The sequence below is a fragment of the Thamnophis sirtalis genome, unplaced genomic scaffold (genome assembly GCF_051295495.1).
Source record: "Thamnophis sirtalis isolate CommonGarterSnake01/CBP01778 unplaced genomic scaffold, rThaSir2_p1.2 scaffold_2, whole genome shotgun sequence".
NCBI lineage: Eukaryota > Metazoa > Chordata > Lepidosauria > Squamata > Natricidae > Thamnophis > Thamnophis sirtalis.
In genome coordinates, this window is record NW_028261382.1 from 140,679,095 (window position 1) to 140,700,761 (window position 21,667).

Below are 21,667 nucleotides of genomic sequence, written 5' to 3' on the forward strand. Positions count from 1 at the left end.
AAAGGAAGCAGTGGTGAGACCCCTCCTCAAGAAGCCTTCCCTGGACCCAGCTGTTTTGAAAAACTAATGTCCTGTCTCCAACCTTCCTTTTTTAGGGAAGGTTGTTGAGAAGGTGGTGGCACTTCAACTCCAACGGACCTTGAATGAAACGGATTATCTAGACTCCTTTCAGTCTGGTTTCAGGCCTGGGTACAGCACGGAAACTGCTCTGGTCGTCCTGACTGATGATTTCTGGCGTGCCAGGGATAGAGGATATTCCTCTATCCTGGTGCTTCTTGACCTCTCAGCGGCTTTCGATACCATCAACCATGGTATCCTTCTGTGACGCCTGGGGGAGGTGGGAGTGAGAGGCACCGTATTATGGTGGTTCTCCTCTTACATCTCTGACAGGTTGCAGTTGGTGTTGGTCGGGGGGCAAAGGTCGACCCCTAGGTCCCTCGAGTGTGGTGTGCCACAAGGTTCGGTCCTATCCCCCCTCCTATTTAACATCTACATGAAGCCGCTGGGTGAGATCATGTGAAAGCATGGGGTAAAGTATTATCAATATGCTTATGATACTCAATTATATCTTTTTGCCCCTTGCCAGCTCAGTGAAGCGGTGGACGTGATGTGCCGATGCCTGGAGGCTGTTAGGATCTGGATGGGGGTGAACAAACTTGTGCTCAATCCCGATAAGACTGAGTGGCTTTGGATGTTGCCCCCGAAGGACTGTTTGGACAGTCCATCCTTAACCCTGGGGGGAGAAAATTTACGCCCCTCAGAGAGGGCTGTAAGAGAGCTTTGGGAGGGCTGTAAGAGGGCTTTGGGAGTCCTCCTGGATTTGCAGCTGAAATTGGAACATCATCTGTCGGCTGTGACCAGGGGGGCTTTTGCCCAAGTTTGTCTGGTGCACCAATTGCGGCCCTATTTGGATTGGGATGCGCTTCTAACGGTCACTCATGCCCTTGTCACCTCGAGGCTGGATTATTGTAACACGCTCTACATGGGGCTACCCTTGAAAAGCATTCGGAGACTGCAGTTAGTTCAGAATGCAGCCGCGTGGGTGATTGTGGGTGTGCCGAGGTACACCCATGTTACACCTATCCTCCGTCAGCTGCACTGGCTACCTATTGGTCTCCGGACTCAATTCAAGGTGTTGGTTATCACCTTTAAAGCCCTACATGGCTTAGGGCCAGGATACCTTCGAGACTGCCTGCTGACACATACCTCCCAGCGACCAGTAAGATCCCATAGATTGGGCCTCCTTCGGGTGCCATCAGCCAAACAATGTCGGCTGGCGGGCCCTCGAAGGAGAGCCTTCTCGGTGGCTGCTCTGACTCTTTGGAACCAGCTCTCCCCCCAGAAATCCAGACCATACCCATTCTGATGGCCTTCAGGAAAGCCGTAAAAATGTGGCTGTTCCGGCAGGCCTGGGGCTGTTGACCTCACTGTTGAGGTCCGGCCCCAACTAGAATGAATTTATGAGGGATGACTGTTGTTTTAAATTGTATTGTTGTTATGTTTTTTTATATTTTCTTGTAAGCCGTCTGGAGTCCTTTGGGATTGGGCGGCATATAAAAGCTTTAAATAAATAAATAAATAAATCTCAAGCTGAACTGAATAGTCCAATCCAGAACAGTAGAAAAGCCATTACAACAATGTTCCAGAACCCATCACACAAATTGCTTTGAATGCAGTGAGAACTTAAAGAGCTGGATTACAGCTGCTGGAAGAGTGCCTTTATCATCTATCTCATGTTTTGGCCAAAACCTGGCTCATCTAAAACAACTAATCACTTTGAAGATATAATATGATTTTGTTAGGGATTCATGTACACTAAGTTTCCAACAATGCATCAATAGTATGTTGGGCAATCCATATGTTCTTGGCCTATTACATTGCAAAAGCAAGGCAAAGAAAAATGTAGAGGCAGTGTAAAATACAGCATGATGTTGGAATGGTTTTGATAAACTCATCTGGGTGAGCTTATTATCAATTCCTTCCAGCAAGTCAGTGAGACTGCTATTGCTGCAATATGATCAGTAATTACAAACAATTTAGTTTATTGAGCCACAGGTTCCTGACCTTGTCACCTACCTGGATCATTTTAAGTAGCGTACATGAATGTGGAAGGCATACCATAGGTTTGGTAGTGAATGCAGGTTGCATGTCTACGTAGAGGTAGTTTTTACCACACTCCTGACCTGGATCTTAGCCTCTCAGCTGAACATCCAGCTCTTCTTTGATTGATCTTATTGCATCTATCTGTCCCAGAGAGACTAAAAATGCCCAGATACATATGGCAGAGTGGCTTCTGACTTTTGTATCTACAGTTAGGTATTCTTATGCTTGTAACATTTTGTGCTCTTGCTTATTTCTTGTAAGCTGTATGGCCATCATGTAAACGTTGCACCAGTATTTCTTAGTACATTACTTGAATGCATTATTGGCTTTTATCTTGCTGTGCATACACCATCTTCTTGTCAGTAACAGCAACCTGTTTTGGCAACTTTGACATTAAGCAAAATGGTTGCTCAGTGAAAGAGAGAGGGAGAGAGAGAGACCCAGAGACCCAGAGACCCAGAGAAAGAGACTGGCACACACACATACACAGAGAAAGATAGAGATAGAGATAGAGATAGAGATATATATATATCCTCCCAGCCTTTTTTTTTTTTAATAGTTCAGGGAGATTCTCTAAAGAATCTATCTCTTACTGAGCTGCTCTTCTCTACTGCCCTAAGTGCTAACTGGTGTTTAAGAAGCTCACCTCCTTGACCTTAATTCATTGATTAGATACTTCCCAGGGCTTGCAGTTCCTCCTGAAGCTGACCAGACGTAAATAAGTTTCATGCTGATTGTTGTAAATGTACAGATTGGTAAAAAAAAAAAAGTATTATCTTTTATTACTGTCCTATTTGCAAATGGTCACTAACCAAGGGAATTGCTAAGGGAGAAGTGGCTATATCTACATCGTGGCTTTTTCAATGGATTTATTTTCTGCTTTTTTAATGAAATATTTGTAGATGTAGATTGACGAACTTACAACCTATAGGGATTTTAGAAGCTAGAGACACTGAGCAAAGTGTATCTGTTTTAAAGGATGAGCTGTCAGTTTCTTATACCTCCAAAGCTTTAGCTTTTAGTAAAATGACAGATAAGCTCCCAGTAACTAGAAAGAAAATTGTCAGCAATTGCATTGTTCCCCATAACAATTTTTAACAAAAGGTACATTGTGTGATGTGAACTATCAGAAAAAATAGGTTTTTTTCCTTGTAACCAATTGGCAATAACTGTGAAAACATTTCTTGACCTAATACTGGAATAGTAATGAAAAATAAAACAAACAATATCATGTACCATCTATGTTTTCATTTTCATACATATATATGAGGAATTCTTGTGTTCTGTCTAAATCCACAAAGATTCCTTTGCCCATTCTCTAACTAAATCTATGTTATCATGGAACATTTGGCTTATTTGTTTTATAAAAGGAATTTCTCATAAAACCTTTCTTATACAGAACACTATATGGTTGCTAGGCTGCCCTTTGTGTAATTAGGAATTTTTCCCAATACTGTATTAAGTTCTCTGGCTTCAGGGTTTTGGGCAAATAAATTAAAATTGCATTTTCTAAAAGTAGGCTAAGCGGAAATTCCCTTGCTGACGAATGTAGAACTTCCCAAAATGAGTAAATTGACATGGTTCTGCGTATTAATCTGACTGTATTTTTGATAAAGAAGGATGCTGCTTTTCTTGATGAGAGAACAACTGATCTTCCATTTCTCAAGTCCTAAAATTCAGAAAAAAAATCTCTATTGACAAGCAGATAAAATTAATATGAACTTAATGAATAAGGGTGTATGGAAATGAGAATGTGTGAATAGAATCCTAATGTGTGGTTCTGGAAAAATATGTTCAGAGTAATCTGCCTGCCAAAAAAGTGCCCATGACTACATTTGAAGTGGTTAAAACCACTGCTGGCCCAAACAGCTACTAACTTACATGCCCAGAACCAGTTCAACCTCATGATGCGAGGAACATTTGAAGACAATTACAGCAGAGGAGATCAAAACAAACAAAAACTTCTGCAGAAGAATTGATCATACACACATCAGCAAAATTTGTGAAAATATAAATGGCAATAGCAAGGGGAAATAGTAAAAGGCACTTGCATGGGGCAAGGCTATAAGAAAGCAATCTTGCAGGCTATTTCTATAAATGATTTACTTAAAACAAATCTACAATTTTTGGAAGTAAGTTTGTCCGGCATTTTAGCACAAACTATTTCTTTTCTTCTTATACAACCTGACATTTTAATTCATATTTTAAAATAATAATAATAATAATAATAATAATAATAATAATAATAATAATAATAATGACTTAAAAATCGAAATTCAACGACTATGGCACAAACCAGCAGTGGTAATTCCAGTGGTAATTGGCACACTGGGTGCTATTCCAAAAGCACTGGAATTACATTTAAAACAGTTAAAAATTGACAAAATCACCATCAGTCAAATGCAAAAAGCCGCACTGCTTGGATCTGCACGCATATTACGAAAATACGTTACGACGTCCTAGGCCCCTGGGTGGGGCCCGACTAGTAACCAATGCCAAATCCAGCGAAACAACTGGCTGCTGTGATACAATTGTACAATAATAATAATAATAATAATAACTCTGCCGTTGCCGGTCCCAAGCCCGGATGAGAAAGGAGGAAGGTTGGGGTCAGGTTGGCATCTGGTCCCGTAAAAAAAAACCCGCCAACCCATACAATATGGTGAAAAAAACAAATAAGAATTCCATACCGCATCGGTCGTCGCGCGGGTTAACAAGGGCCGCGGTGGATGTTGGGGTCCCTGGACATCCGTCGACAAGTGGGCTACAAGTGGACCAGCCAACAAAACGACAAAAATATAGTGCAGATGAAAACCGTGCCATAATGGCCTGTTACTACAACTCAGAGCCAGAAAAAAGAGGTTATTTAAAGAGAATGTATGAATTATGGAAACAAAAATATCCACATTCAAATGTTAGTGAACAACGACTAGCAGATCAAAGGCGATTTATTATACGGAATAAAGTGTTTAGTGAAGTTGAACATGAGGAAATTCAGGCAAATTGCAAAACCCCAAAAACAATATCACAAGCGGAAATAACTGATATTCAAGACACAACTAAAGACATTATAGTAGAACTCCCAGAAGAAGCTCCCGGGGAGGAAATAACATCACCACCACTAGAACCAGTTATCACTGAACCAACTGATGAACTAACTCAAAAACAAAAAGAATTGAAGGATAAGATCATGGAGCATTTTCTGCTTAATGAGGAAAGGCAACGTTTACCATCACTAAAAACTGTGCCGAAGAAAATTTTGGCCCCTATCATGAAAATGGTTAATGCAGTGTTTTCAACAATTGAACCGGGATCCATCTTGGAAACAAACCAGTTAATGTACAGCGCAGCTGTAATAGTCACTAATGAACTAGGCATTAAAATTAAAGTACCTAGTCATACAACAGAAAAAGCATCAAAGCCAAAGTGGAAAATCCGTTTAGAACAAAAAATAAAAAAATTAAGGGCAGATGCTAGTAACTTAAAGAACATGCATGAGCAATGGCTTAAAAACAACAAAATCATAGATCGGCTAATCAGGAGATATAGATTGGATACAAGAAACATCAATGAAGCTGTAGAGATTGTAAAACAGCAGATAACAGCAACAGCTAGAAAAATTGAAAGATATGAGGCACGAATCATCCAATATAAACAAAATCAGCAATTTCGATCAGACCAATGGCGTTTTTATCAAAGTCTTAATGTAAATGGTGACACCAAAAGTGAAAAACCAGAAAAACAGGCCACAGTTGAATTCTGGAAAGAATTGTGGGAAAATGCAAAGGACTACAACAAGGAAGCAAAGTGGATACATGACTTTGAGAAAAGCATTGGCAACAAACAAATGCAAGTATTAGAAATAACAATTGAGATGGTCAAAAATCGAGTTAAAAAGGTAAAGAATTGGACATCACCTGGAAAGGACCAATTACATGGTTTCTGGCTCAAATATCTGACCAGTTTACATGCAATATTGGCCAGGCAACTGAATGAAATTTTACAAAAGGGCCAAATTGATGAATGGTTGACAACTGGAAAAACATACTTGATTCAGAAAGATCCAACTAAAGGAATAACACCTGAAAACTATAGACCAATAACATGCTTGCCAACAACCTTCAAATTACTCACAGGCATTATTGCAGATAACATGATGGATTATTTGGAAACAAACAACATCTTGCCAGTAGAGCAAAAAGGCAACAAAAGAAGGAGCAGGGGCACAAAAGATCAGCTTCTAATTGATAAAATGATATTAGAAAATTGTAAGAACAGAAAAACAAACTTGAATATGGTCTGGATTGATTACAAAAAGGCATTTGACTCACTGCCACACAGTTGGATCATAAAATGCTTAGAAACAACTGGCATTAGCAAAAATATTACATCCTTTACTGAAAAGGCGATGAAACAATGGAGAACTGAGTTGGCAGTAGGGAATGAGAGCTACGGAATGGTTAACATCAAGCGAGGAATTTTCCAGGGTGATTCACTTTCACCTCTTCTCTTCATCATCGCAATGATCCCACTATCAGTAATCTTAAAAAAAATGAAATTAGGCTACCAAACAGCCAAAAAAGCTGAAAAAATTTCGCATTTACTATATATGGATGATTTGAAACTCTATGGAAAGTCAGAAATAGAAATCCAATCATTGACAAATACAGTCCGAGTATTCAGCACCGATATTTCAATGCAGTTTGGCATGGAAAAATGTGCCACTGTATCCATAAAAAGGGGCAAAATCACTGCATCTGAGGGAATTGAAATGCCCAATGGCCAACTAATTAAATGCAAAGAAAATGAAGCCTACAAATACTTAGGCATTCTGCAGTTGGATAACATCAAGCATGGAGAAGTAAAAACTATTGTCAGACGAGAGTACACCAACAGAGTTAGGAAAATTTTGAAATCTAAATTGAATGGTGGAAATACAATCAAGGCCATAAATACCTGGGCAATACCAGTTATAAGATACACAGCTGGCATAGTTAACTGGACACAAACTGATTTGGACCTTTTGGACCGAAAAACCAGGAAACTAATGACAATGCACTACAGTTTACATCCACGTGGTGATACTGATAGACTATATCTGCCCCGAAAATCAGGTGGCAGAGGATTATTACAAGTGAAGCAAACAGTTGAAGAAGAAAAACATGCACTGGCTGATTATTTAAAAGAAAGTCAAGAACATCTATTAATCGAAGTAAAGAACAAAAATCTACTGAAGGCCCAACAGACAAAACAAGAATACAGAAAAAATGTGATAAAATCAAGAATGGAGAGTTGGCAGAACAAAGCACTGCATGGCCAATTTCTGGAAAAAATAAAAGATAAAGTGGACAGGGAACAAACTTGGTTATGGTTAAAAACAGGTACATTAAAGAAAGAAACAGAGTCACTAATCCTGGCTGCGCAAGAACAAGCTATCCGCACAAATGCCATTAAGGCCAAAATCGAAAAATCCTCTGATGATGCCAAATGCAGACTTCGCAAAGAAGCTGACGAAACTGTTGATCACATACCCAGCTGCTGTAAAAAAATCGCGCAGACTGATTATAAATTGCGGCACAATTCAGTAGCACAAATGATCCATTGGAATTTGTGCAAAAATTATAATATTAAAACAGCAACAAACTGGTGGGAACATCAGCCTGAAAAAGTCACCGAAAATCAGATGGTCAAGATCTTGTGGGATTTCCGTATACAAACCGACAAAATACTGGCGCATAATACACCAGACATCACACTGGTTGAGAAAAATAAGGTCACAATCATAGACATCGCAATACCAGGTGATAGCAGGGTCACCGAGAAGGAACATGAAAAAATCGCAAGATACCAGGACTTAAAAATCGAAATTCAACGACTATGGCACAAACCAGCAGTGGTAATTCCAGTGGTAATTGGCACACTGGGTGCTATTCCAAAAGCACTGGAATTACATTTAACACAGTTAAATATTGACAAAATCACCATCAGTCAAATGCAAAAAGCCGCACTGCTTGGATCTGCACGCATATTACGAAAATACGTTACGACGTCCTAGGCCCCTGGGTGGGGCCCGACTAGTAACCAATGCCAAATCCGGTGAAACAACTGGCCGCTGTGATACAATTGTATAATAATAATAATAATAATAATAATAATAATAATAATAATAATAATAATAATAATAATAATAATAATAATAATAATAATTTGGACCTTTTGGACCGAAAAACCAGGAAACTAATGACAATGCACTACAGTTTACATCCACGTGGTGATACTGATAGACTATATCTGCCCCGAAAATCAGGTGGCAGAGGATTATTACAAGTGAAGCAAACAGTTGAAGAAGAAAAACATGCACTGGCTGATTATTTAAAAGAAAGTCAAGAACATCTATTAATCGAAGTAAAGAACAAAAATCTACTGAAGGCCCAACAGACAAAACAAGAATACAGAAAAAATGTGATAAAATCAAGAATGGAGAGTTGGCAGAACAAAGCACTGCATGGCCAATTTCTGGAAAAAATAAAAGATAAAGTGGACAGGGAACAAACTTGGTTATGGTTAAAAACAGGTACATTAAAGAAAGAAACAGAGTCACTAATCCTGGCTGCGCAAGAACAAGCTATCCGCACAAATGCCATTAAGGCCAAAATCGAAAAATCCTCTGATGATGCCAAATGCAGACTTTGCAAAGAAGCTGACGAAACTGTTGATCACATACTCAGCTGCTGTAAAAAAATCGCGCAGACTGATTATAAATTGCGGCACAATTCAGTAGCACAAATGATCCATTGGAATTTGTGCAAAAATTATAATATTAAAACAGCAACAAACTGGTGGGAACATCAGCCTGAAAAAGTCACCGAAAATCAGATGGTCAAGATCTTGTGGGATTTCCGTATACAAACCGACAAAATACTGGCGCATAATACACCAGACATCACACTGGTTGAGAAAAATAAGGTCACAATCATAGACATCGCAATACCAGGTGATAGCAGGGTCGCCGAGAAGGAACATGAAAAAATCGCAAGATACCAGGACTTAAAAATCGAAATTCAACGACTATGGCACAAACCAGCAGTGGTAATTCCAGTGGTAATTGGCACACTGGGTGCTATTCCAAAAGCACTGGAATTACATTTAACACAGTTAAATATTGACAAAATCACCATCAGTCCAATGCAAAAAGCCGCACTGCTTGGATCTGCACGCATATTACGAAAATACGTTACGACGTCCTAGGCCCCTGGGTGGGGCCCGACTAGTAACCAATGCCAAATCTGGCAAAACAACTGGCCGCTGTGATACAATTGTGTAATAATAATAACAACAACAACAACAACAACAACAACAACAACAACAACAACTCCGCCGTTGCCGGTCCCAAGCCCGGATGAGAAAGGAGGAGCATTGGGGTCAGGTTGGCAACTGGCCCCATAAAAAACCCCCGCCAACCCATACAATATGGTGAAAGAAACGAATAAAAATTTTATACCTCATCGGTCGTCGCGCGGGTTAACAAGGGCCACGGCGGATGTTGGGGTCTCTGGACATCCATCGACAAGTGGGCTACAAGTGGACCAGCCAACAAAACGACAAAAATATAGTGCAGATGAAAACTGTGCCATAATGGCCTGCTACTACAACTCAGAGCCAGAAAAAAGAGGTTATTTAAAGCGAATGTATGAATTATGGAAAGAACAATATCCAGATTCAAATGTTAGTGAACGACTAGCAGATCAAAGGCAATTTATTATACGGAATAAAGTGTTTAGTGAAGTTGAACTTGAGGAAATTCAGGCAAATTGCAAAACCAAAAAAACAATATCACAAGCGGAAATAACTGATATTCAAGACACAACTAAAGACATTATAATAGAACTCCCAGAAGAAGCTCTCAGGAAAGAAATAACACTACCACCACTAGAACCAGTTATCACTGAACCAACGGATGAACTAACTCAAAAACAAAAAGAATTGAAGGATAAGATCATGGAGCATTTTCTGCTTAATGAGGAAAGGCAACGTTTACCATCACTAAAAACTGTGCCTAAGAAAATTTTGGCCCCTATCATGAAAATGGTTAATGCAGTGTTTTCAACAATTGAATCGGGATCCATCTTGGAAACGAACCAATTAATGTACAGCGCAGCTGTAATAGTCACTAATGAACTAGGCATTAAAATCAAAGTACCTAGTCACACAACAGAAAAAGCATCAAAGCCAAAGTGGAAAATCCGATTAGAACAAAAAGTCAAAAAATTAAGGGCAGATGCTAGTAACTTAAAGAACATTTATGAGCAACGGCTTAAAAACAACAAAACCATAGATCAGCTAATCAGAACATATAGATTGGATAAAAGAAACATCAATGAAGCTGTAGAGATTGTAAAACAGTGGATAACAGCAACAGCTAGAAAAATTGAAAGATATGAGGCACGAATCATCCAATATAAACAAAATCAGCAATTTTGATCAGACCAACGGCATTTTTATCAAAGTCTTAATGTGAATGGTGACACCAAAAGTGAAAAACCAGAAAAGCAGGCCACAGTTGAATTCTGGAAAGAATTGTGGGAAAATGCAAAGGACTACAATAAGGAAGCAAAGTGGATACATGACTTTGAGAAAAGCATTGGCAACAAACAAATGCAAGTATTAGAAATAACAACTGAGATGGTCAAAAATCGAGTAAAAATGGTAAAGACTTGGACATCACCTGGAAAGGACCAATTACATGGTTTCTGGCTCAAATATCTGACCAGTTTACATGCAATATTGGCCAGGCAACTGTATGAAATTTTACAAAAGAGCCAAATTGATGAATGGTTGACAACTGGAAAAACATACTTGATTCAGAAAGATGCAACTAAAGGAACAACACCTGAAAACTACAGACCAATAACATGCTTGCCAACAACCTTCAAATTACTCACAGGCATTATTGTAGATAACATGATGGATTATTTGGAAACAAGCAACATCTTGCCAGTAGAGCAAAAAGGCAACAAAAGGAGGAGCAGGGGCACAAAAGATCAGCTCCTAATTGATAAAATGATATTAGAAAATTGTAAGAACAGAAAAATAAACTTGAATATGGTCTGGATTGATTACAAAAAGACATTTGACTCACTGCCACATAGTTGGATCATAAAATGCTTAGAAACAACTGGCATTAGCAAAAATATTACATCCTTTACTGAAAAGGCGATGAAACAATGGAGAACTGAGTTGGCAGTAGGGAATGAGATATACGGAATGGTTAATATCAAGCGAGGAATTTTCCAGGGTGATTCACTTTCACCTCTTCTCTTCATCATCGCAATGATCCCACTATCAGTAATCTTTAAAAAAAAAATGAAATTAGGCTACCAAACAGCCAAAGAAGCTGAAAAAATTTCGCATTTACTATATATGGATGATTTTAAACTCTATGGAAAGTCAGAAATAGAAATCCAATCATTGACAAATACAGTCCAAGTATTCAGCACCAATATTTCAATGCAGTTTGGCATGGAAAAATGTGCCACTGTATCCATAAAAAGAGGCAAAATCACTGCATGTGAGGGAATTGAAATGCCCAATGGCCAACTAATTAAATGCAATGAAAATGAAGCCTACAAATACCTAGGCATTCTGCAGTTGGATAATATCAAGCATGGAGAAGTAAAAACTATTGTCAGGCGAGAGTACACCAAGAGAGTTAGGAAAATTTTGAAATCTAAATTGAATGGTGGAAATACAATCAAGGCCATAAATACCTGGGCAATACCAGTTATAAGATACACAGCTGGCATAGTTAACTGGACACAAGCTGATTTGGACCTTTTGGACCGAAAAACCAGGAAACTAATGACAATGCACTACAGTTTACATCCACGTGGTGTTACTGATAGACTATACCTGCCCCAAAAATCAAGTGGCAGAGGATTATTACAAGTGAAGCAAACAGTTAAAGAAGAAAAACATCCACTGGCTGATTATTTAAAAGAAAGTCAAGAACATCTATTAATTGAAGTAAAGAACAAAAAACTACTGAAGGCCCAACAGACGAAACAAGAATACAGAAAAATCAAGAATGGAGAGTTGGCAGAACAAAGCACTGCATGACCAATTTCTGGAAAAAATAAAAGATAAAGTGGACAGTGAACAAACTTGGTTATGGTTAACAACAGGTACATTAAAGAAAGAAACAGAGTCACTAATCCTGGCTGCGCAAGAACAAGCTATCCGCACAAATGCCATTAAGGCCAAAATCGAAAAATCCTCTGATGATGCCAAATGGAGACTTTGCAAAGAAGCTGATGAAACTGTTGATCACATACTCAGCTGCTGTAAAAAAATCACGCAGACTGATTATAAATTGCAGCACAATTCAGTAGCACAAATGATCCATTGGAATTTGTGGAAAAATTATAATATTAAAACAGTAACAAACTGATGGGAACATCAGCCTGAAAAAGTCACCGAAAATCAGATTGTCAAGATCTTGTGGGATTTCCGTATACAAACCGACAAAATACTGGCGCATAATACACCAGACATCACACTGGTTGAGAAAAATAAGGTCACAATCATAGACATCGCAATACCAGGTGATAGCAGGGTCGCCGAGAAGGAACATGAAAAAATCGCAAGATACCAGGACTTAAAAATCCATAATTCAACGACTATGGCACAAACCAGCAGTGATAATTCCAGTGGTAATTGGCACACTGGGTGCTATTCCAAAAGCACTGGAATTACATTTAAAACAGTTAAAAATTGACAAAATCACCATCAGTCAAATGCAAAAAGCCGCACTGCTTGGATCTGCACGCATATTACGAAAATACGTTACGATGTCCTAGGCCCCTGGGTGGGGCCCGACTAGTAACCAATGCCAAATCCGGTGAAACAACTGGCCGCTGTGATACAATTGTATAATAATAATAATACAAAAACCCATAGTTGCTTAGTCTGGCTATTTTAGGAAGATGGAGGCCGTTGTTCCAGTTAACATTTACTGTATCTGAATTTTCAAGGTTAATTGGTGGTATGTGACATTATTCTGACCAGAAATGTGCATGCATTAATCATAATTGCACTGAAATACAAGAAGTCAGGTGTAGCTCCGTGTCTTTCATGTAGGTGGAGAAACAATATTTATGGAGGATGAAAAGTTTAAATAAAATGTATCTCAAAAAAATACAAATATAAAAATACAAATTTTAGAACCTGGATGAACAATTGTTTTGAGCATCTAATGAACTAGTTGGGCAGAACATGGCTCAGGACCGCCCCCAAGCCCACTGGAGAGGCGTCACAAGCTAAAGTCAGGGACATCTTGTCGCTATACTGGACTAAGACTGCCTCTGACGTCAGCATGCGCTTCGCGGCAGCCCCATTGCCAGGCCGCGGATCGGTCGAGCAACCAATGCAGCGGCTTGCTAGTGACGCCTTGTGAGGAAGGAACGGCGTGTAAAAGTTTAAAAGGCCGAGGAACGCTTGCAGCTCCGCCTTGAAGGCAGGTGCAGGGGCGTCCTTGATGGCCGCAATTTTCGAAGGGGTGGGGTGGATTCCCTGGGCGTCAATCATGAAGCCCAGGAACTCCACCCGAGGCACAGCAAAGGAGCATTTGCTGAGCTTTAATTTGAGACCCACGCCCCTGAAATGGTCGAGGACCTTCCGAAGGACTTTGATGAACCCTGAGAGGCTGTTTGCAGCGATCAGGACGTCATCAAAGTATGGGACAATGCTGGGGAGCCCATGGAGCAAGTGCTCCATGAGGCTCTGGAAGATCCCTGGGGCAACAGAAACACCGAATTGGAGGTGGCGACAACGGAAAGCCCCGCGATAGGTGACGATGGTTTGGGCAGCCGCTGCATCGTCATCCACTGGGAGCTGCTGGTAGGCCTGCGCCATATCCAGTTTGGCGAAAGTGCAGCCTTGCCCCAAGGAGTGGAGCAGGTGCTGCACAACAGGGACTGGATAGGGGTTTGCCTGGAGGCCAAAGTTGATGGTCGACTTGTAGTCGGGGCAGATCCTGATGGACCTGTCGGCCTTCACAGGGACCACTATGGGGATCTCCCAGCGTGAATGGTCGACGGGCTCCAGGATGCCCTGCGCCAACAGCTTATCTAATTCGGCATCAACCTTAGGCCTCAAGGCAAAAGGCACCCTGCGGGCCTTCAGCCAGATGGGGGCAACTTGGGGGTCTAAGTTGAGGGAAATAGGGGTCCCCTTATACCGCCCCAGCTCACCATTAAAGACATCGGCGTAGTCCTGGAGGACAGCCGTGATCTCAGGGTGTGTGTCCACCACAGAGTGCACCCCAGATAGGGATAAGCCCAGGGGGGTGAACCAATCCAGGCCCAAGAGAGCCGATAGGGGTTTCTGCACTACCAGGACCTGCAGGTAGCAACATTTCCCCCCGTACTGCACCCGCACCCCATCGCAGCCCAGGGTAGGAATATTAGTCCCATGGTAGTCCCTGAGCAAAGTGTCCGCGGGAGACAGCTGCGACTTGGGGACTCGAGGGCACAGGCAGGAGAAAGTGGCCCAAGACAGGAGAGACTGGGAGGAGCCCGAGTCCACTTCCATGAGGCAGGGAGACCCCTCGAAGGAGACGGTGATGGTAATTTTCCGCGTACCAGCCGAGGCTTGGCTGACCGACACTGCGGGGGTGGCAGGAAGGTCTTCTTCCAGAGCGTAGCAGTCAGCTCGGCGGGCTTGCTGGCATTGGGGCTGTTGGTTTTTAGGTGGCGCAGGAGGACCGTAGACAGGGAGAGACAGGTCGGCTTGAGCTGGAGGTGGCAGGGTGGCTCGGCAGACCTGGGCCAGGTGCCCTTTCTTGCCGTAGCAGTGGCACACTGAAGCCTTGAAGGGGCAGGACGCCCGGCTGTGATTGCCTCCACAGCCGGGGCAGGTGGCTGCCGCCACAGTGGAACAGGCTTGTGGAGGCTGAGGACACCGGGGAATGGCCCTCAGGCAATCGACCTGGTCTTCGTAGAACGGGTCAGGTAAGTGAACCAGTTTGTCTATGAGGCAGGTCGAGTGCGGGGAAGGCGGTGGAGGCAGTGGTGTTGGTGCAGGCAGAGCAGGCACGGGAGGCAGGGCAGGCACGGGAGGCAGGTAGCGGGCCATCTCCATCGTTGACAGCTCTGAGAGCTCCGCAGCCCGCACCTCTTTGATGGCTTAAGTCAGCGTGATGTCTGGCTTTCAGAGGAGTCACTGCCTGAGGTGGATGTCCTTCACCCCGCAGACGAACCAGATTGTCCTCCAGGTCAGGAACTCGCATTGGATAGCGGCGACCCGTAGCACCTGGAGGAACTGGTTGATCAAGTCAGCTGCCTTTTGGACACACTGGCGAAAAGCGTACCAGCGCGTAATCTTAGAAGGCATTCAAACCGCTCCAGGAAGGCGGCCCAAGATTCGCCGGCTGTCCCTAAGGGAGCGAACGCGGGCATCGCAGCCATAGTGAGATGCCGTTGAGGAGTAGCGAGGCGTGACGAAAATTTCCTGGCAATGCAGGGCGCCTAATAACTGCTTGCTTACCCTGTAGGTTGAACTCAGAGCTCGTGATCCCACCAGGTCTCTCCTATAATGCTAAGGCAGTCTTTAACAGTTTTTTTCCTCTGCTCCGTCCCATTTTCCTTTGCTCTTTAGCTAATTGGTTGTGGCCATGCAGTAAATCTGACAGCACATAAAAGAGACTTTTATTCATTCCCAGAAACTTTAATTTGAGACCATGTACTATTGGAGAAAGATCAGTGCAATCCTTTTCATTTGAGGGAGATGGAATATATTTTTAAAACCCACCATTTGCTGTTAATTCTATGTAGAATAGAATATATTCTTAATGTTGTATAGAAATGATTTTACAATGTGTATCCTGATACTTAGCTTAGTTAACTGAACTTCTCCAAACTAAGAGCAGACCCAAAATTTCTGCTTGGCTCAACACTGGTATTGTCCATCTCCCATTTTCTGAGTGGTGGAATAGATGCTGTGATCCTTCTCCCATTCCCAACCTATTGCAAATATTCTCCAGCCTCAAATAAATAAAAGTTCCTGTTCCTATTCGAGTTGTCTACATCCATTCACAGGGGATGTTCTCCAATGCTGAACTGCATTCTTGCTCTGGCACTCCCCTCTTTTTCAATAGTTATCACTGCCCAGACACCCATTTCATCCTGGACTTCAAGACAGGATGTCCTTTGTTGATCAAAAGTTACTTTAAAAATATTGCAGTTGATCCAATGATGTCCATTAAGCCAAAGAACTGTCCTCAATCCTAGAGTGTCATGGTCCATTCATCCCTAAATTTTCAAATGGGCAGCCTTTTGATTTTTGTCCAGGTAGGTGAAAAATTTTCCTCTTTCTTTCCCCTCTCTTCCCTACAGTAAATTCTGCTACAAGGATGCAAAGCTTTACAGTACTGCAAAGCTTTGCATCTTTTCCTTTTGTTAATTTAAAAGTTGAGAGGTAGGAACATTGCTATTTTGTTTCTATAAAGCTGCACTTTCAAATCTTTCCTGCCCTCTTGTTCTTTTCTTACTTTTAAATTTCCAAGGTCATACAGAAGAATAACTGAAAAAAAGAACAACCTGTTCCTGTGCTTTGATTATTGTAGCATCAGAATTTTAATGATGCCATTTTCAAATCCTAGCAACGGCACAGATAGATCTTCAAGATGATCTATTCCTAACCTTTCATATCTACCAATGGTGTACCCATCATCACTGTAATTGTGTCAATACACCTTCCTGCTGGTTGTTCTCTTCTTCTCTTTCCTTCCATCTTTCTGACAATAGAGTCTTTTCCATAGAGTGTTTATTTTATTTTATTTATTTAGTTTGTCAAACATGTGCAAGATAACAGTATGGATAACAGTATGTATAAACATGGACATACACACAAGAAATGGATACAAATAAATGGGGACAATAGGACAGGGATGGTAGGCATGCTGGTGCACTTATGCACCCCCCTACAGACCTCTTAGGAAGGGTGAGGTCCATACTAGACAGTTTAAGGTTAAAGTTATGGGTGTCTGAGGATATAACAACAGAGGCAGTTAGTCTCGTTGCATAATATGCCTGAAGTAGGATAATTTCAGTCTGGTCATTTGTGCCTCAAGTGAGAATTCGGATTTGATTTGTTTCATGAGCTATTGGTTTGTTTTATGTGCCAAATTTCACGTTTGTAGGCTTTACGGTTCTGGAGATTTCATGATGAGTGAGTTGTATTTGACTTTATATATATATATATATATATATATATATATATATATATATATATATATGTATGTATGTATGTATGTATGTATGTATGTATGTATGTATGTATGTATGTATGTATGTACGTACGTACGTACGTACGTGTGTGTGTGTGTGTGTGTGTGTGTGTAATCAAAAACTAGGGGGATAAAAGATTTATCTAAGAACAAATTATCCTGGATTTCTCTATTCCTTATCATCAAGTTGATATCATAAAGAGATTTAAATGTTCAATTTTATATTTCTTTAAATGGAAGCATTCTAGGATTAAGGCTCAGAAAAGACTCTTCTCTGCAAAGAAAAAGCACAAGAAGGAAAAGAAGATGGAGATGGACCAGTAGAGCAAGTAACAGAACTAGGAGATGAATGAACAAGTAAATGGACATAAAGTGAATTAAGTGCTTCGGAAGAGAGAGAGAGAGAGAGAGAGAGAGAGAGAGAGAGAGAGAGAGAGAGAGACCCCACATGGCATTTTTTTAAAAAGCTGGAGCAATCTATACAAGTGAGGAAAATATGAAATAGAGAAGAGATGCAAAGGTAGAGGAATTAATTTGTTTCCATAAATAAAATGAAACAAAAAATTAAGAAGACTGATTGACACCTACAAACTCAGAATAAACAATGCATGCAATTTGTTTGGTTGAAACACTGCAAGAATAAAATGCAAGATAAAAAATTTAAAGACTATATGAGACAGCATAATAGTCTGCTGGTCTGAGAAACATGGACTAAGATAGAACTTAATGTTACAATCACAGATTTTTGCTTCCTGAACACTTCTGGATGTATTTGATAGACTTTCGGCTGCTAATCACAAAAAGAACCCATCATCAATGCTTTCAATTTTTCAGCATTCAGCCAAGGTGGAGTCTTCATGTTCAATGTTAGATATATTCAACATTTGGACGATTGTTTTTCCTTCCTCCCCAACCCCCCTTTTTTGTATACATAAAAAACACCATTCTTTTTCTTCACTGTTAGTGATGGATGTTGTATTTTATTCTTGTTGACAAACAAAAATAAATATGTTAAGATGAAAATAACCTGTAATTTAACCTATCATGTAAGCTTTTATAAAAACCATCTGTTTTTGTAATATATATTACAAAATAACTGAAGGGATCCCAGTTTACAGTAAGTTTTAACTGGTTTAGTGGAGTCTTCTTCAGAACTAAAGATGAAAGAAAACCTCCATGGTCTATAGCCATCAAAGCCACAATCAATCAGTCTTGGTAGCATTTAGTGCAACTCAGTGGTGGGATTCAAATAATATAACAACCGGCTCTCTGCCCAAATGATTTCTTCCAACAACCAGTTCATCAAACTGCTCAGAAAGTTAACAACCGGTTCTCCTGAAGTGGTGCGAACTGACTGAATCCCACCACTGGTGCAACTCCTTTCTATAGAGTTATAAGCATTAATAAAGTTGTTTAACTAAATTGTGTAAAACTATAATTTTATTTTAAAGTGTGTATATCACCACAGAAATGGAAGATTCATAATCAAGTGTTCTGAACCCGAAGATCTATATTTTTGCCAATGTTCAGATCACAATTTGTGATCATATGACCATAACTTCCTGTGGCATCATAATCACAAACTGGGCATCTAAGCCTGACCCAAAAACGTTCTATTTCTATCCCTTCATTCTTAAATTCCCAACTTGAGAAGAAGGAGTACATGAACCCGGTAAAGACCACTAGCTTTGTCTTTGCAGTGTCCAATGAAAGAAGTTAATATTTACAGACTTTTTTTTTTCATTTTTGTGTAGGCATCCTTAAAATTTACAGACATCTAAAGTAGCCTTGGCATCAATTTAAAAATTCCCAGTTCTCTAAATCTTGGCTATCTGTCATATTTTAAGAGAAAAATGGGTATAAAGGACTTATTTAATTTTACTTCTTTAAAAATTTCCCAAAATGAAAATAATAAACAATAATGATGATTTTCAACTTTCATTTATTCTTCTCTCAAATAAGGAAAAAATGGTTTATTTCAGAAGGTGGAACTGGTGAATAACTAAATGTCATTGTTCCCTCTACTGATGAAGAAAAAACCCTGCAGATTATTATTGGGAATTTTGAAAAATATAGAGAAATATTAAAATATATCATAAACCAATAAATAAACTTCAATGGCATAAAACAAATAACTGCATCCACTTTTGAAGTATGATCCCCAGAAACCTATAAAATCTCTATGTAGCAATCAAACTAAAGTTTTATACTCCACTCTTAAATTATTCTTAACCTGTTGGTTCATTCCAAAATTATGAAGCACTGTTTCCTTGTTCAGATACTTGAACACTGGATATACTTGCTTTCTACTATTGAAGAAGAATAGAAGAGACCATGTGTGAAATTAACATGATTATGCTGCAGAGAACTTTGGGAGGTAGGTAGGTAAATATAGTCAATTTGCTTATCAGAAACAAAGTAAACAGTTTTATTTAAAATTTACGAGCAAACATGAGCAAAAATCTAGCTATCAATAAAAAAGAGTAGAAAAATTGATCTTCTGGTGAACATGGTGAATGGATTAATGATTAGGCTGAAAGACAAACATAATCTTCATATCTTGGAAAATAACTGTCATAAATGAACTGTTTCAGTTGTATACTTTTACTCATGCCAGGTATCATATACATATATGTCATCTGCTTGTCGTTGTTCATTGATCATATTTATTGTATCAAAAGCTTTTTATCTTCATATGGCACATATATAGTCTTTTTCATGCAGAAGAGAACCTACACTCAAACAGCATGCCAGTGTAATATTTAGAAATTACTTTATGTCTTCAAACTGATTGAATGAAAATCAAGGTCAGCTTGTTGTTTGCTATTCTTCCTGTTTCTAATGGAGAAAGAGGAATGATGTTTTAACAAACTACAGCCTTCTCCCATTTATGCAATTATTCATATCTCAGAAAATTATGCATTGCTCTATAAACATTTAGAGGAACATTTAAAAGAACTAACCTTGACATCTACAATTGCTGAATCCTTTCAACAGTTTTGATATTAACCTTTCCCATCCGCATTTAATTGTTTGATAACGGACACACACACACACACACACACACACACACACACACACACACACAAGCACACACACAAGCACACAAAGGCATGATAAAAGCTCTGCAGTTTCATCATTTGATATTAAAATACACCTTCATTAAGAAACTTGAATAGATTCTATATCACAATGACATTTCTCTCACTGTTACGTAGTACATTCATCTTGCTTATCTTTTTTATAATTAAAAGTATTGTAAACCATCTCATAAAACTCGGTTTTGAAGCATGGTATTCGTTTTTTTAAAAAAAGAGTTCTTTATGACATATTTTTTAATTGCACACTTTCCATGTTTATCAGAGCTTGCAAAATGAGAGCCAGTTTTGTCTAGTGGTTAAGGCACCAAGCAGGAGACCATGAGTTCAAGTCCATGACAGCCAGCTGGGTGACTTTGGGTAAGTCACTCTCTCTTAACCCAATACATTGCACAGGTTTGTTGTTGTGAGGAAAGTAGGAGGAAGGGGTATTATGTGCGTTCACTGCTTTGAGTAATGTAAAAAGTTATTTGTATAACTAAATGGATACATCATATATTCTTAAGTCCATGGTGTTCAGTGATTAAGGTGCTAGGCCCAGAATCAAGTCCTACAACTTAACTAGTAAGCTCACTAGGTGAGAAGATGTCTTTGAAAACCATGCTTTCTCTGGTCTATGTAAGTATCTCTCATATATTTTACGGAGTTAAAAAACAGGGATCATCCCATTTCTCTCAGAACAAAGGTGGGATATAAATGCAGTAACCAATAGTGTGCCACATCATTTAGAATGTCATAAGGTGGTTACGAAAATGACAAACATTTAATGTTCCTTTATATTCATATGAAAGTCTTTTTTTAAAAGCTAATTTTTATTTCTGTCCGTTTTGAAAGTTATAATTAAAAAAACTAGAATTACAGGAGATTGTTATAGAACTGTGATGGCAAATCATGTCGCCTGGCAGGCGTTGCGTTGCCCATTCCTCTTCCTGGTCCCTGGCACGCATGCACGCACGATGATCAACTGGCCTTTGTGCATGCAGCAGTGCTGGAAACTGGAAGAGCTAGTATTTCACTTTCCAGTGTGAGCAGGTGACCAGTCAGCTGATCTTCACGTGCATGTGTTTTCAGCACTAGGTGACACCATGGCTGTTACAGATGATTCCAGTGCAATATTTGAGAACTCAAATGTAGCTTATTAGTGCCATCTGGTGATGTTATTTGGGAGGTACTTATAGTACTT